The 16,079-nt window shown below is 41.2% G+C and overlaps 1 long non-coding RNA gene across 2 annotated transcripts in view; it reads right to left on the reverse strand.

Moving 5' to 3' along the window:
• LOC147141259 (uncharacterized) overlaps positions 1–16,079 on the reverse strand; it is a 139,813-nt gene that overhangs the window by 34,330 nt on the left and 89,404 nt on the right. For both annotated transcript variants that reach the window (XR_015088454.1, XR_015088453.1), the window contains one exon: positions 7,172–7,306. This is a non-coding gene — a long non-coding RNA (uncharacterized LOC147141259). The remainder of the gene's footprint in view (positions 1–7,171; positions 7,307–16,079) is intronic.

The following is a 16,079-nucleotide window of genomic DNA, read 5'->3' on the forward strand; positions in this document are numbered from 1 at the left end:
TCTTGAGGATTTAGAGGCAATTCAAGGGTACCAGAATAGAGATTCATATCACATAATGATATACAGTGTTTGAACAGCGGACATGAGTTATACCCAATTTTTTTTTTTTTTATATGGATTGGTGGATGCTTTCACCACAAGGGGTATAATAATTCTCACATTGCACTTGGACATCAGTGCAAAGCACCTTTTGGAAATGGCGGTGAAATTGTTTGGAGTTTAGAAGTGATGAGTGCCTCTTGGACGGGTGTTTCTATTTGTAGCAAAACACAATGGATGAAGGGGGAAATGGAAAGAATTGTTGTTTGTGTCTTTTTTTTTTCCATCTTCGGCACAAACCGCTGCACATCCTGTCGCTGAACCCTGCTCTTATTTCGTTGTTCTACAAGTGTTATATGTTTCACCAAGAGGAGAACAGGAAATGAGGTTTAATGTCAGGTAGGCCGTAGAAGAATATGATTATTTTATTTTTTTTCCAAATGCACAATTATTCTATTAAGACAATCGTCAGGGATTAATGAAGAGACAAAAGAAGTGGATTTCCCTTCCAGCTTTCGAAAGATTAGACCAGAGAGTTAAATAGAAAGCCAGCATTCAATTACATTCCTGGCTCTCAAGCAAAGTGAACTTCAGATCAATTTGGAGTCTTGTCAATGTACAGTCGGTAATCATGCTTCTCTGGCTCTCTTTACCGATCCAATGAACTGTCCCTCACTTGACCCGAATCGCAGTTTGGGAAGGTGCAGTCATAACATGTTACGCCCCAATCATAACATTTGTGGACAGAAGCATATGGGAACGTTCTTATTGTGAGCACTAATAACATCAGGCCTTGAGCTGCAGAGGACGACAAACTCGGCGGGGCTGTAATATTCATTGGGACTTTTATTTCTCTTCGCCGCTCAGGTCAGCTGCTGGTAGTTTTTAGAGATTTGATTGGGCCGAGATAAATCTGTCACCCCATTCTCACGTTAAAGCTTGCACGGAACTAAAAAGTTGGGTGTTTTGACAGAATGAAGAATGGAAGAGAGTTTGTCCTCACTGAGACAATGGATGTGGAGAATTCATTCAGCTAAATACGCAGCACTCCATTTCACCGTAACACAAGGATTGTCGAAATGGGTGTTTCGACAAAACTGACACCGTGTCATATGTCAGTTTTTGTTGATTCTGGCGGCGCCATGTGGACAAAAGCGGTAATGTTTTGACAAACGTCAACCACAATTCCCGCGCGCGCCAGCGCGTAGTGTCGTGAAATCCTGAGCTCTCACTGGCATGCAAGTTGGACTGAATTACATTTCTATTTCCAGTGGCTGTGTGACACGAGAATAGCGATGAGGTAATGAATCTCATTTTGTTCAAACAATACTTTTGTTTTTTTGTTTGTTTCGGGGCTTCTGCCATGACACCAGTAATAGCACTTAGATGTCCGTCCTTATAGCGAAAGGAGGAAGTGAGTATGACGTAAAGCAATTCTGGACATTTGTATTTTTTGGTGTGCCAGGGTTTCTCCCATCCTCCTCAAAGTGGTTTAGTGCCAGTAAAAACGATACGGATCCCCCCAGGGCATGCCAAAATCCCATTCAACGACTTGTAAGTCAATGTTTCATCAAAAGAGTTGTGAAAAAAAATTATTAAGGTCAAATTCTTGCCCAGTGCTTCTTTAAAATTTTAACAGCAACCATGTACATCTATTGCAAACCTTGAAGCACTGAAAAAATACAAACCGCTGGCAAGACTTAAAAATGTGGCAACTGCAAAAACAGCAAGTGAATGACTCACATTTTCAAGAAGTAGCTTTTCAGAGTTTTATCCAGATGTGAGATGTGCCAGAAAAGCCTGGAACTCGATATTCTGCCGTACCTCTTGCAGATACGACAGCCTGCGCTTGGCGGTGAAAACACTGAATCCAACCTGCCTCTGCGTAGAGTCACAATGCTTTGCAGAATTCCGGCCGACCACAAAAAAAGAACCCTGAGCGTCTAATCTTGTTTAGTGAGGATATCCCAGCTGGTTGTCGCCAGTCAATCACAGGGCACATCTACAGACAGACAAGCATTGACATAGTCACTGAGTGGCAACTGACCCAGTCTGCCGGGACGTAAACCACGGCACTATTAGTGACTTCAATCAGATTTCCCAGGCCTAGTCAAATTGACGTCGCTGCGACATGTGCAAACTGCATCCGAGCTTTTCATCATCCTGTACGCACAACCCACAGACATGCCGCATAGGATGTTAGATGTACGTTTTAAGCATAACACAGTAATGTCTTGGGGACAAACAAGCAAGTCGCGAGCGATGTCCACTTGACCGAGCCGCCAAATCTCAATGACTAAGGGGCGGACCGCATTTCTCCTTGGGGATGAAATAAAATACGTTTTGGTCTAGCCCTGACATGGTCTGCTAAAGAAGGCTGGGTCTAACGGTCCAAAGATGCTAATGTTACATTTAAATAAAGATTCATTATGAGCACCTAATTCATCACCTTGACAGCTGTAAAAACATCCTTCCAAACCAGGCCCACTCCTTCCTCTTCTTCATTCCCTTTTCTTTTCAACCACCTCCAACACCCGCTCTCTGAAAGTACTCGTTTTTTATGTCCCCACACGTGGCTACAGGATATATTGGTGCGAGTGGACTTATATGCATATAGCTTCGGAGTTAAGAGGGCAAAATTAACCAAGCTTGACAGACACCCTTACGATCCCCCCCCCCCCCCCCCCACACACACAAAGATATTTATAGACGAGAGAAAACATCAATCACGCCACACCAGAGCAGCTGAAGCCCGGTCAAGATGAATGCTCTCCGCAGACGGTGAGAAAATATTGCAACTATAGACAAATTAGAACAAATAACTCCTGCTTCATCTCCTTGGAAAATACGGTATACCCTCCATCCACCCTTTGCCTTCTCTGTGGGTCAGTGGCAGAGAAGAGTAAGGGAATATTTGTGCACCTACAATTTATGTATTCAGTAGGGGTGGATGTTTTGAGGCCCAGCAGTGTTGGATAAAACTACAGTCAGAAGAATAACAAGCAGACCGGAGGAGACAAAGAAGGTGAATGTGTGACCTGTCGAAACTTTGCTTGTCCGAGAGGCAAATTAATGGAATGCAGGTCTGTAAAGGTTGCAGTGAAAATAAAAGCGAGACATCTGCACCTCGGAGTAAAAACACCGCGATGTGAGTTCAACATTGATGAACGCCAAAGTGATACGTTTGTTGCTGCGTAGCGAGCAAAACAGGTGCGGAAAAAGCCCTTTTGGGTCACAGTGGTGCTGGAGCTAAAGTGTAAAGCATTCCCTCTTCTGTGTTTTTCTTTCACCAAAAACATAAATAAAGATTTGTACCCCCTTCTGTCTTCTGAAGCAAACGGAGTGCTACTCTATCAACTACTCAGCGAGGCGTAGACTTCTCTCAATTGGAAACAAATGGTAAACTCATCAAAATTGATACAGTCCATGATTTGATGACTTCATATCTGCATTGTGAGTGACTTGGTATGCCTCAGATGTTGAGGAATTGCCTACTCAATGCATTGGTTCTAATGGATGTTTTTACACGGGCAAGGCAAGAAAAGGAAGCCCACAGGTCTATGATATGCTAATGTACCATCAAAAATATTGTAAATGTCATGATCTGCGTTTTTGTTGCCTTTGTTTTGATTTAGAATGAGGTTTTTTTTTTCATGCTACTGTACGTTCATTTTCCTGCGGCCCTTTTCCGTGTCTTGTCAACTTGTTACGTCTTCCTCTCAACCTGTTCTCGTCGGCCCTGTTCCTTGTGTCAACCAATCAGCTCTCTCCAGCCACGCGTGTCTTGTCCAGGTGTGCCTTGTCTACCAAAATACCAAAAGAAAGACCCATGCGAACAGTTGGACTGCGCTTTGCGCTAGACTTGCGCTGAGCACGAAAACAGGGCCCACCGCGTTAGTCTTCAAATAAGACAAATATACTTAGCAAGAGTTTTCTAGCTTTTGCAGTATTGATGTTTCCATACTCAGAGTCTACCTTTCTCTATTTATTCCTGAGGACACTTCTCCAAAATATTGGATGCATTCTTTACACCAAGCCACCCGGCGTTGCTTTTTCAGCCTCTGCCGTGTGTGTTGTTGTGTGCATACACGCTGCCATACCTCCGTGAGTATCTACTGTATACATAAAAAATATGAGTCTGACATAGCAAGAAGGCTGTGCGCATCCCTGGGTGCATGCAGCATCAGCAGATTGCAGATCCCCTGGCTCAAACAGAAAGGTACAGAAAGGTTCATCAACAGTACAGCCAGATTTTTACAAAATCCTCACCCAAACTTTTGGGGGTGAATAGTTTAGCGCGTGTGACAAAAAATGGAAATAAAATGTGAATACGTTCAAATCTGTATCCCAAATTGATGTCATGTATATATATATTTATATATTATGTCATAGCTCTCAAACAGAATGTTTATTGTCTTGTTTGCAGCAGTTGTAAAACAATCTGGATATGGCCGCTCAGGTCCACGCTTCCCAGATCTAATTTCAGCAAAGATGGCAGCCACAAATTATATTCAGAATGTTCTCCGCCTCAGTTGCCACAACTGTTCCTCCTCGGTGGCTATCTACCATTCTTCTGGGAAAAGATTTCTGCAGGATTTGAAGCACCACTGACACTGGACCTAAAAGAGGGTCTCATGGCTCACTATCTCTGTTATAGCTCATCCCAAAGGTGTTTGATTGGGTTCTTCACAAATCATTTCCCAGTGATTCAGTGTTGACCTACATCCACTACTAAAAGTTTCACAGAACAGGCAAGTACAGATTAATGTTATTATTAGTCTCTCTCAATGCCCAAAATAACCTGGAGTTACTTACTTTTTTGGAGGGTTAAAGTGAAGCTGCGTACTTTTGATTTTTGGTAAAACTAATTGTAATTGCCACTCCCTGAGCCGTCACATAATTGCGCTAAAGTTTAGCGGATAGTTCTACACTGAAGGGCTCTTGAAAATTGAGCCGTTACCATCTGATAAGGTCTCTATTAAATGTGATGTCATTGTTTGGATTGACCAGGAACAGTTGTGGTAATAGTGAATATCATGTAAGCCTCCAAACAGACAAACAGTAGATGTGTCCTCAGGATTAGATTCACAGCAGCTGTGTTGGTGGTTGCAAGTTGAAGAAGAATAGGGAGTTTTTTTTTGGTTTTTTTCTTCATTCCGGCATGTTTTTGAATCCCACCAGATTAAGCCTTTTTCAAAATCAATACACTCACCTTGGGCATGTTTTGTGCTGCTTCTTCCCTCACAAGAAAACTCTCGCCCCATGGCAAGAACTGTCTCAAACTGACTAGGTAGACTTCAAACAATGCTTTTCATGAGGGAGCGGCATTGTGCAGCCAAATGAAATCCCTACCCACACCACACCAGATGATAAGAACACAAGTCACATTCTAATACATCGCAGTAACGAATCCGTGCCCTAAATTGAACAAACTCGGGGCTGCTTTAAATGAGTACTATTTTATTTTCTGTTTTTAAGTTTGTGCCTGCAGAGCAAATGAAGAGCCTCAATCGGAGGTTTCGTACATACCTGCGGGCACTCGTTAAAGGTACATGATTGGTTCCCGGCGTGAGATCGACCAATGAGAGCACAAGTGGATCCATCACGTGAGCTGATTGGCTGCGCATCATCGCACGCATTAAAAGGGTAGGAACCATGTCCAGGGGTTTGCAACGGCGGAAAAGAGATGTAAATCCCCTCAAAATAAAACTTTAAAATACATTTAATATAAAAATTTAAAGATAGAATAATAATAATAATAATAATAACAATAAGTCAACCTCTACTTCACGGTTTTTCACCCATCGCCGGGGGTTCTGCCCCCCCTTAACCGCAATAAACGAGGGATGACTGTATATGCGTTCTGATGATGTCTTTAGGCACATTTAGTCTGTGTTCCCAGCAGTCACGGCAGGCCTGTTTGACCGAAATGTAGTATGCTTTGAAATTTTGGCCTGTCCTAGTTCCAAATTCGGTGGCCACACTTTTGCCGTCTTCCCGCGCCGTCGACAAAATAGCTTTGTGACATTTTTACGCCCCCACTCGCAGTTTTGCTTTTCAATGTATTCATATGTGGCACGAAATGCAAATTTTGACTTGGCAAATTGCGACACTTACGTCAAAACCTTGCCGTAGATCTCATGTATTGCATCGCTTTATTCCGCACGTGTACCTACCTCAGCGGCCGTTGAGTTTATCTCTTGAACTTGAACGCGAGTGCCGTTGTCTCAGAAGAGTTTCCAGGCATGAATAGGGGGTCAACACTTTGAACCAAGTAAGTCATTGATGTAAACAGAGGTATTAAGCTTCCCTTTAAAGCAAACATCTTAGTGCATTTCCATTGCGCTGCCTGCCATACAGCCTGCTCAGTATTTATTGAGACACCTCCAAAGCAATTTGGGATGGCAGGCACAAATGGCTCCTCTAATCCAGGTAAATTATCTTTGAACTATTCAGAGTAAACAGACGTGCCTTTCTGCAAAAGTCCCAAATCTGACAGACTTGAAAGGAATGGTGAATGTCTGTATGCATCAAGACAAAGTACAGACAAACGTTGAGTATGCTTCTGCACTGTTGATGTATCACAGTTTATTGATATAAAATATGTTGGCCTAAAACAAGCCTTTGCTAGTTCTTTTTTCCAAACGTTGAGCACTGCAAGATTGAGATGAGATGCATTTTTTACTGCTTTGTAGTTATGGACTCCGACTTAATCTTTTATCACGTTAAGCGATGCTAAATTGTCCGACATATTCTCGTCTCGATATTTTTCTGTATCAAGCCCAGTAGGAAAGTAAAACGATACAATAATATTAACTGAATGTGCGGAATGGACTACACAAGTTTAATTGATGTCTACAGGCAGCAATATTGAATAAGTAATGTTGAGATAGGGAGAAGAAATGTAGCATACTGTTTTGTGTGAAAAGAAGATGTAGCAGAAAACATCCAGAGGGCAGACAACACAATATTTATAGAATACTGCAGAGATTTCAGGGAGCAGGACACGGAAGATTATTAGGCACGCTGAGCATGGTGCATTCTTCTTGCTTTGGCTCTCACCAAGAAGTCAGGGGCCAGATCTATATGAACCCAAGCATGAAAACCAAAAATCTTTGTTTCTTTTGTGTACCTTAGAGAGACAAGGATGATGGAGCTCGAATGGAGTTTAGTTTAGTCCTCATCCCCTGTGCAAAAGCCTCCTGAGTGCTGAGACTCGGTCCTGCAACTCGTTTGTAATGTCGGCATCCTCGGCATTGACATTTCTCTGCGAGACAAGAGAAATCGAAGGGTAAAAAGAAAAATATATATATATACTATTTGAACAAATGAGAATGTTTTGCTACAGTGTCCAGAACTTTACATTATATTCATATACAAGTATTGGTTTTGTTAGAAACTTGAGATACCTACTACCGTTATGAGTTTTATCAAATCAACAGGAGAACCAAAGGACACACCACACTGCCAATGATTTGATTTAAATAAATTAAAAAAAAAAAATATATATATATATATATATATATATATATATATATATATATATATATATATATATATATATATATATATATATATATATACTACCCATTCCAGTAAAATGAAAGATTGTCTTCCTTTCAAGATGTCATTGACGGCTGACCTAGTAACATGTCAAGATGACGCTCCAGATCTTTAAAATATATTAATACCCCCTGATTTTTTTTCTTCTTCTTTCAGTGTCTCAAATGTAATTGCAACGAGAAATGAACTGTATTCATGAGTTTTGCCGGTTCAGCTCGGTCACCGAAGGACACACGGGTCACCTCTGACGAGCGGATTTTGTTTCATTTTTGGGAAATACATCTTTTCATACTCCCTCCTACGAACCTTTTAGTGTATAATGTTTGTCTAGTTTATAGTTAAAGTGATTCAGATATGAATGAAAGGATACATTGCAAGACTACAAGTCAATCACGACAGCTAATAGTAAAAGGTATTCGCTGAGACCATTTAGAGTCGACCTTGTTAAGCCTCTTAACTGTGTTATCTGAGTCGCAGCAAATTACTCTATAGCTGCCATAATTGGCTTTAATCAACGGGAGTGGATGTTAAGAAATTCCCTGTAAGACCGTGCAGTACGTAATGTCTGCCTACTTTTGTGTAATGCCTACTTTTTGGCATTAGTTATCCTTTCTGTATTATGTCGTGGGAGATGTTTATCAAGTGCAAAAGTTAGGGCAGAGTTCATGCTCGATGATAGGCGTGCCGGTGTGTCACCGGCGGCGAGAGAGAAGGGTGGTCCTGTGATGAATGGCGCCGTCATGCGCGGCTATAATCACACCTACGCTTGGCTTCCTACATAATTGATTTTTAATCCCCTAATAGAAAGTAAATCACACGTGCAAAGTGAATAATAGCAAAGAGAGAGACCGAGAGTGGCTGGAGGAAAATGCGGCGTAAACTTATAAGGACATGAAAATCGAATGGCGTGAATTTTGAAGCGGCGAGAACAGATATTTGCTTTATCTGATCATTTGCTAAAAATAGACGTGTGTGTGTGTGTCCCAGGCAAGATGACATTGTTTGGATAGAGTAATGACAAATAGATTGACCTGAGAAGCTGATACAGGCACAGATTGCATCTGTCATTGTGCAAGTAAACACAGCACTCGCACACTGAAGAGACAAAGAGCTTTAAAGTGGAAGTCAACCCAAACATTTTTTTTTTCAAGAATATATTCTATGCAGGCCCACTAGTTGAAACAAGGCATTCTGATAAATGTTGCATTTGTGGAATAACAGTTAATCCAACCGCTTCGAGCCATCGCCGGGGGCGGCCATTTCGTCACTTTCTGTCGACTGAAAATGACATCACAGTTGCTCAGGGCTCAGGTAACAACCAATCACAGCTCACCTGTTCGCTGAAGCTGAGCCATGATTGGTCATTATCTGAGCCCGGAGCGACTGTGATGTCACTTTCAGGCGACAGAAGTGACAAAATGGCCGCCCCCTGAGATGGCTAGATTTTGCTGGTGAACTCATATTCCACAAAAGCATTATTAATCACAATGCCTTGTTTCAACTAATGGGCCTGCGTAGAACATATTCTGGAAAAAAAATGTTTTGGTTGACTTCCCCTTTTGGGAACATGCACATAACACTTACTGTAGGCCACTATGCAAAGAGCAATGTAATGCAATATGTTGAATTATTTAATTATATGTTCTGATTAAAAAAAATAAATAAATAAATAAAAACAGTAATTACATTATAGAACTAGGCGCGCAACTCTCACAACTAAACTGCTAAACTGCCCTTTTATTCCTTGAATAATTGTTTACAAATGGCGCGACAGTCGCGTAAAATGCAGCTAAATTGTTACTAAAAATAAAGTCCCGCTCATTTGTTAGCAAATAAATGTTTTCCATTCAATTTGCAGTCCTTGAAATAGTACTTAGTAACTGATTTTGCCAATGGAAAAGTGTCTATCGCGAGTACGTCCATGGCGAACGGAGTAGTTCCTGTGCAGTGCGAAAGGGGCATCATTTGATTCCGTGTCTCAGGTGGTGTGCAGAAAATAGTTGGGTGCGAAGAAAAGTGTTTGCCGTCCCCGCCTGTTTGCTGGTTCATGGCTCCATGTTTGTGCGCCGGGGTTGAAGTTAATTGTCTTACTTCTGCGGTCAACTTCTGCCTTTCCTCTGACTGTAGGCGGCCAGCTGACGGAGGAGCCGGATGGATTTTTGAGATTTTGATCTTTCACTTGGCCCACTTGATCTTGTTTTACATGCTCACTTGCGCTGCCACTGTTTAACCCTTCAACGCAACTGTTCATTTTCCATGGACATATAAGTTCAGGGGTCCAAACTGTCCTCATAATAACAGTCTATATAAAAGTGTGACCTATAGATCTTTTCAAAATGTGTTAACAGGTTGTCTGACAGTTTCAGGATACATCATCCATTTTTTTAATCAATGCATCAAGAAAGGGGAAATTGCCTTTTTTTCTGTTTGTGATATGAGATGGCGGCACCAAGAAAGCAGTGACTCTAAATACCCCCCCCAAAAAAAAAAAAAAAAAAAAATGGTACTGACGTGCTATTCACAGCCACTCTGAAATGAATTCCAATCTAATTCAACTGCTGCATGTCCCAGTGCAATTACAGAGCTGGAGGAAAGGAAGATGGACGCGGTCAAAACATGAAGTCTTGCGCAGACGCGCTCCTGATAATCGTCAGCTCACACCCGGCAGTGAAAGGGCAAGACAGCAAGACAAGCTGGCGAGGGTGAGTTGGAGCCAACCGGCTGACTGTCACGACATGTGCTAGCCACCCTGCATGAGGAAAATGGAGGAGATTGGGAGGGAAGGCAATGCTGGTAACTGCTTAAAATGGCAACCGGTGACTGGCGAGATGCTACAGTCGCCCCGTGTGATTCATTCCAACAGACTGGGGATTTCGTGTCAGTTCAAATTGCTGAGGGACAAAAACATTTGATAGCTAGAATCAGCAATCACTTCAACTGCAGCTGCACCGCCGCCAAGACTGAGCCATGGACAAAGTCAAATGAAATTGTGGAACCAAACTAGTCTGAATACAAAACAATTCATATAAAACAATCTCAATTAAGGCAATCTCAGAACTCCAAATCATATTCGGTAGTAAGTAAGTAACATTGGATTTCTACTAATCAAGAATTCCTCTAACTCTAAGGGTTAACTCTATGGGTGGAATTTTCACATAATGCCGCTCTCAGCAGACATACACGCACATGCACACACGCACTTCTCTCTCTCTCTCTCACACACACACTTTGCCCTTGCTGTATTTTTCTTTTGTGACACTCCGACCTTGATAGCAAAACTCCGCTTAGCAACTATGAACTGTTTGACGTGCTGCATAATGACCGCCGACTGCCTACCTCATCATTCGCCTCACCAAGTCTGTGAACTTAAAGGATAATTCCCATTCATTCAAATGGAAATTGCTAACTGGATGTGTCTGAAATTCCTTAGCTTAACTTCCCTTGGAATGTAGCCACAAATTAACTGGAGCAAATAAGCAACTTCAACTGCTGGTGGATGTATTTAAATACCATACAATGCAGGAATGCATATTCATTATTACCATGATTTAATTCATTTACAACAAAAAAAAATTCCATAGTATGACCCAAAAATATATGGTGCTGGTTTCTGCTATTTTGCGATTCTAATAGTATATATTAGAAACTGTTTTATACTAAGGTTTCTTTGTAAGGAAGTGTGAGATATGAGTTGAATTTGTGCCCTGACGACGCTCATAGCTCAAAACCCTCGCATCTCAAAAATTTTTTTTCACTATTGAAAGAAATGGACATGCCATTAATCCGTTTGAGCCTGATCGCAAGAAACAACAAATGTTTATGTAATGTGTTTTAAATGAGGAAATATAATACTGTGCTTTAGAAAGCATATATAGTAATAACATGTTTAAAAAGAAATGTAAGAATCAAACAGTTTGTGCATCGTTATTGATTCACTGCAGCACCGTCTGGTGTGTGAAACTTGGCCACCAGGGGCAGTAAAATACAGTCCTGCAGACACAAAGAAGACTTTCACAACTACTGTGACTCATTAACTACAGGAATATTAAAAGTTTTAAAAATACTGTGTGTCTGTGAGTAATGTTACATTGTCTGTCTACATGTGTTTCTGTGACATTTCAATCAATCACATCAATCACATTTTATTTATATAGCACTTTTCATACATAAAAATGCAACTCAAAGTGCTTTAAAACATTCAAAGCAAAACATAGAATTATCTTCAATCAAAAGAAAAGATAAATTATTTAAAAGTTGTTGAAAGCCAAACTAAAAAGGTGTGTCTTGAGCTTCCTCTTAAAAATATCAACAGTCTCTGCAGACCTGACATCCTCTGGCAGGCTATTCCAAAGGTGAGGACCAAAATGGCTGAATGCAGCCTCGCCATGCATTTTGGTCCTCACCCTTGGAATAAATAAAAGGCCGGCGCCAGAGGACCTCAGGATCCGCGAGGGCTGGTATGATAAAAGCAAATCAGATAAATAAGATGGCCCAAGACCATTAACACATTTATAAACTAATAAAAGTACTTTAAAATCGATCCTGAAACACACAGGGAGCCAATGCAGCAATTTCAAAACTGGCGTAATGTGCTCCCGCCCTCTGGTTCTCGTCAGCACCCGAGCGGCTGAATTCTGCAGTAGTTGCAGTGGTGAAATGCTCTTTTTCGGGAGGCCAGAGAGCAGGGCATTACAGTAATCTAAACGACAGGAAATAAAGGCATGCATCAGCACTTCCGTGTTAGCCTGAGAGAGAAACGGGCGGACTCTGGCGATATTCTTAAGGTGATAAAAACCAATCTTGGTTACATTTTTAATATGAGGAATAAAACTGAGCTCAGAGTCAAAAATGACGCCAAGGTTCTTCACACAGTGTGAGGGATTAAAAATGTGTAGTTTTGGTAAAAGCTTCTCTCTCTGACCTTCGGGACCGATAACTAAAACCTCAGTCTTGTCCTCATTGAGCTGTAGGAAATTATCTGCCATCCATGACTTGATATCTAAAATGCAATTTAAAAGGGTATCAATGGGTCCTGTGTCATTTGTATTCAAATATCCATTGCTTAAAGCGTTATAAGACGGCTAAATAGATGCTTTGCGTTAACCCATTTATGGTGTTTCCAATCATGTGTTTGCATTAAGCTAGAGGAATTTAAGGCAAATGTATGTGGCTTTTGTAATGCACTAGGTGTAACTGTCTTTAGTTTTATGATAAGTTTGTCAGTTCTTTTCTGGAATAATTGTCTTCTGCCAAACTGCTGCTTGTTGTGCAGTGAGTTGAATTGAGTTCACAGCGTGACTACCTCCAATTTTTTGCTCATTTCTGTTCATATTTTGGTATGTCAACTTGGGTAGTGAGTCATTTCATCAGTTGCCAGCTCAGTTACAGAGGAACTGTAAAGAATTTACGCCGAATGGTTGATGTTGGTCTTTCATTCGGATATAATTTTTTTTTTTTTTTCTATTTTTCTCATTGAGGGTCTTCGGAGCGTATAGCTGGTCAGACTTTGGCTCAAAGTGAATCCTGATGTTCAGAATCTCAGATCTTAGGAAAGTGTTAAAAGGGCGAAGCCATCTTTGCATTGGGTTTTGGATTAAAAGTGACATAAAGCCAATGGAATGGCGCTCGGGCGGGTTCCTCCCACCGACTGCTGCGCCGGGCTAGTCATGCGTGCGTTGGGGACGGAATAGAATGCAATCACCTGCTCTTTTATAATGGAGCTGTCAGCACGCTCGCCAACCCGAGAGTGTTTGAAGAGGCACTAAGCCAGTCGATGAGCCCTGCAGGCCTGATCACTTTGCTTATAAATTTAGCATGCATGATATGTGGCAACGAGCCATTCTGAGTGTGAGCGTACATGCGTGTGCTTGCGCATCAATGTATGCCCCCTCCAGCAGTCACTGGCATTTGTTTTGAAAGCTGTATGAGCTTCAGTGATTGTGTATCCATAAATGCATGTCCATGAAGATTGCTTTTCACACGCATATCGATGATTAGAAAAGGACTCTGGTTGAAATACTTGTCAAAATCACAGCTACAGGTTACTGATGAAGTTCTAGGAGTCGAGTGGCTAAAGGGGAGTCCAATTTTCCAGGAAGAGGAGGGCAACATCTCCACATTCCAGCTATCAAGGAGCGAGTGCTTGTGTCAAGACAATGGAAATTAGACTGGGAACATGAGAGGCAGGTCATGACACAACGGATAGGAGCTGACATTAACAGACTGCATGCAGAAGCACACCTAGCACGGGCAAAATGGATCACAATGACTTGCACCGGACTGCATGCAAACATGGAAAACGTCCAACACATGAATGACTCTTGATGTTATCTATTTTGTGATTGGTTGGTTAGTTACCTCATTAGTCAGCAGCATTTACACAAAAATAACCACTTTCGAGGACACGTTGTAGTGAGGTGACACTGGCTGGTCAACATCTGATTTGGATTTTTTTTAATTTTTTTTTTATTTTGGGAAGCAATGAACTCAACTCACTAAAAAAGAGGCTTCAAGCTGTTTATTGCCACTCCCAGCTGAAGTTTACTCTAAAATAAGTAGAAAACAAAGACAATTACGACGTGTATTTAAACAATCACATGGCTTAGCTTTTCAGTCCACTAGCTTAATGCTAAAGCTAAATATTATCTATGTTGTGAGGCTATAACTCTGTAAGCAATGGATTGAAAACAAGTGATGCAGCAACACATGCAGACAGACAATATAACAGTATTCAGTTGTGTAGTCTTTATACTCTGCGAAGAACGACTAATATTAATGTCATACTGATGACTTGAGGGGAGTTGAGATGTCTCAACGAAACTTGCCATTATGTGAATATAGTGAGCGTAGCACATACTCACTCCCAAAAAAATCTGTTTTGACCAATACATCCAAATTGAGTAATTTGGTTGGATTTTAAGTAAAAAAAAAATCCAAGTAAGTTCTTTTGAGAACAAGCTGAAAAAGGGAGATTGTGTTAAAAATGGAAAAATCGCCCAATCGTGCCGGATCAATTGACAGATGATCTGCTGATAAGAAGCAAAAAATACAGAACAAAGATGGACAGAAGAGGACATTCTTGGTGACCGTGCTCAGAATAAGTTGTATGATTAATGCTTTTGATTACTTAACTTGGGTCATTTTTATTCACTTCATTGTCAGCACTTTGCCAGCTCTGATTTGAAACAAAATTAGCACTATTAATTACTAAGACGAGAGACTTGTTATCGAATAGTATGCCTCTGCTTCCATACGCTCAGGAATTTAGGATGTAGTAGAATGAAAAATGTTACGTCACGTAGTCATGAGGTGAAAATGTTTGTAGATGTATGCCACAGCCTGATATGCTTTTTAGTCAGTGCAAAAAGTCAACATGTATTTTCCTAAACGCACTCTGTTGGTATAAATCGCTGAGGCGCTTCACAGCCGCGGACTGATCTGAATATCAAAGGATCGTCATTTTTCAAATGTATTCAGCGTGTGTTGTTGTTTCCCAGCGTTTCTCTGACCCTGCAGTCTTCTGTCAGGATTCACGCATTCCCATTGCGGAATTCAAAACGATGCTGCCCACGGGGACCAATATCAAAGGCTTCACTTTCTATTACCACATTACATCTTAGCTGGGCTGGTTTCTGCCCTCTGAGCTGAGTGTCAGCATTTGTCTAAGGGATGCAAGAGGATTGAAGTTGCCTCTAATTGAACAGAACTAACTAAAACATAAAATGTTATCATCATGCGCCCACTTCCCCATTTCATATGCTTTTATCTTAAAAAAAAAAAAAAAAAAAACTTGACATGAACTTGGTAACCAGCTGAGGATTGCATCCAATTTCCTATTGGGGCAAATTCTATTGCGACGTTTAATCAATAACGTCACCATGGACCTGGATGTCCTTTATTTAAACCATTTGCCTCATTTGCATGTCATAGTGAGCCTCAAATGATTGTGAAGCACAGTCTTGAGTCTGACTCCCCACAACAGCTGTACAAGACCAGCGCTGGCTTGTCTACTGTCTCTGAATGTTTTAGAGTGTTCCACATGCAAAATTTATGGAGGGCGCATTCATACTGGCACCCTTTAGTCATGTTTAATCAAACTCTCGTTCATTTTACGACTTAATTTGGTTGGGTTCATTCCAAGACCTCCGGAGGTAATCTCCACGCAGCTTTTTGTTGCCGTGTTGTAGCCTACAGTACTACATTCTCCGAACAACACCACTTTTGCTTCATTGTGTGCTTATCAGCACTGTCATTCACTGGTTTGTACATCAAAGCTCCGTGTTCATATTCTGGCAACAAATAAAATAATAGATCTAATGGGCCCTAGTTGCATGTTCAGTGCAAGTCGAGTGCAAAGTGCAGTTTTCTTTCTTTTGGTTTTTTTTTTGCGCAGACAGACGCAGTTAGAAATGGGGGTTTGCGTGGTTGTGGGAGTGAAAACAGCCATGTTGATTCCCGGCCAAATCAAAACGGCTTCC

Source organism: Filicampus tigris, chromosome 10 (genome assembly GCF_054856515.1).
Source record: "Filicampus tigris isolate MCC_2025a chromosome 10, RoL_Ftig_1.0, whole genome shotgun sequence".
Classification (NCBI taxonomy): domain Eukaryota; kingdom Metazoa; phylum Chordata; class Actinopteri; order Syngnathiformes; family Syngnathidae; genus Filicampus; species Filicampus tigris.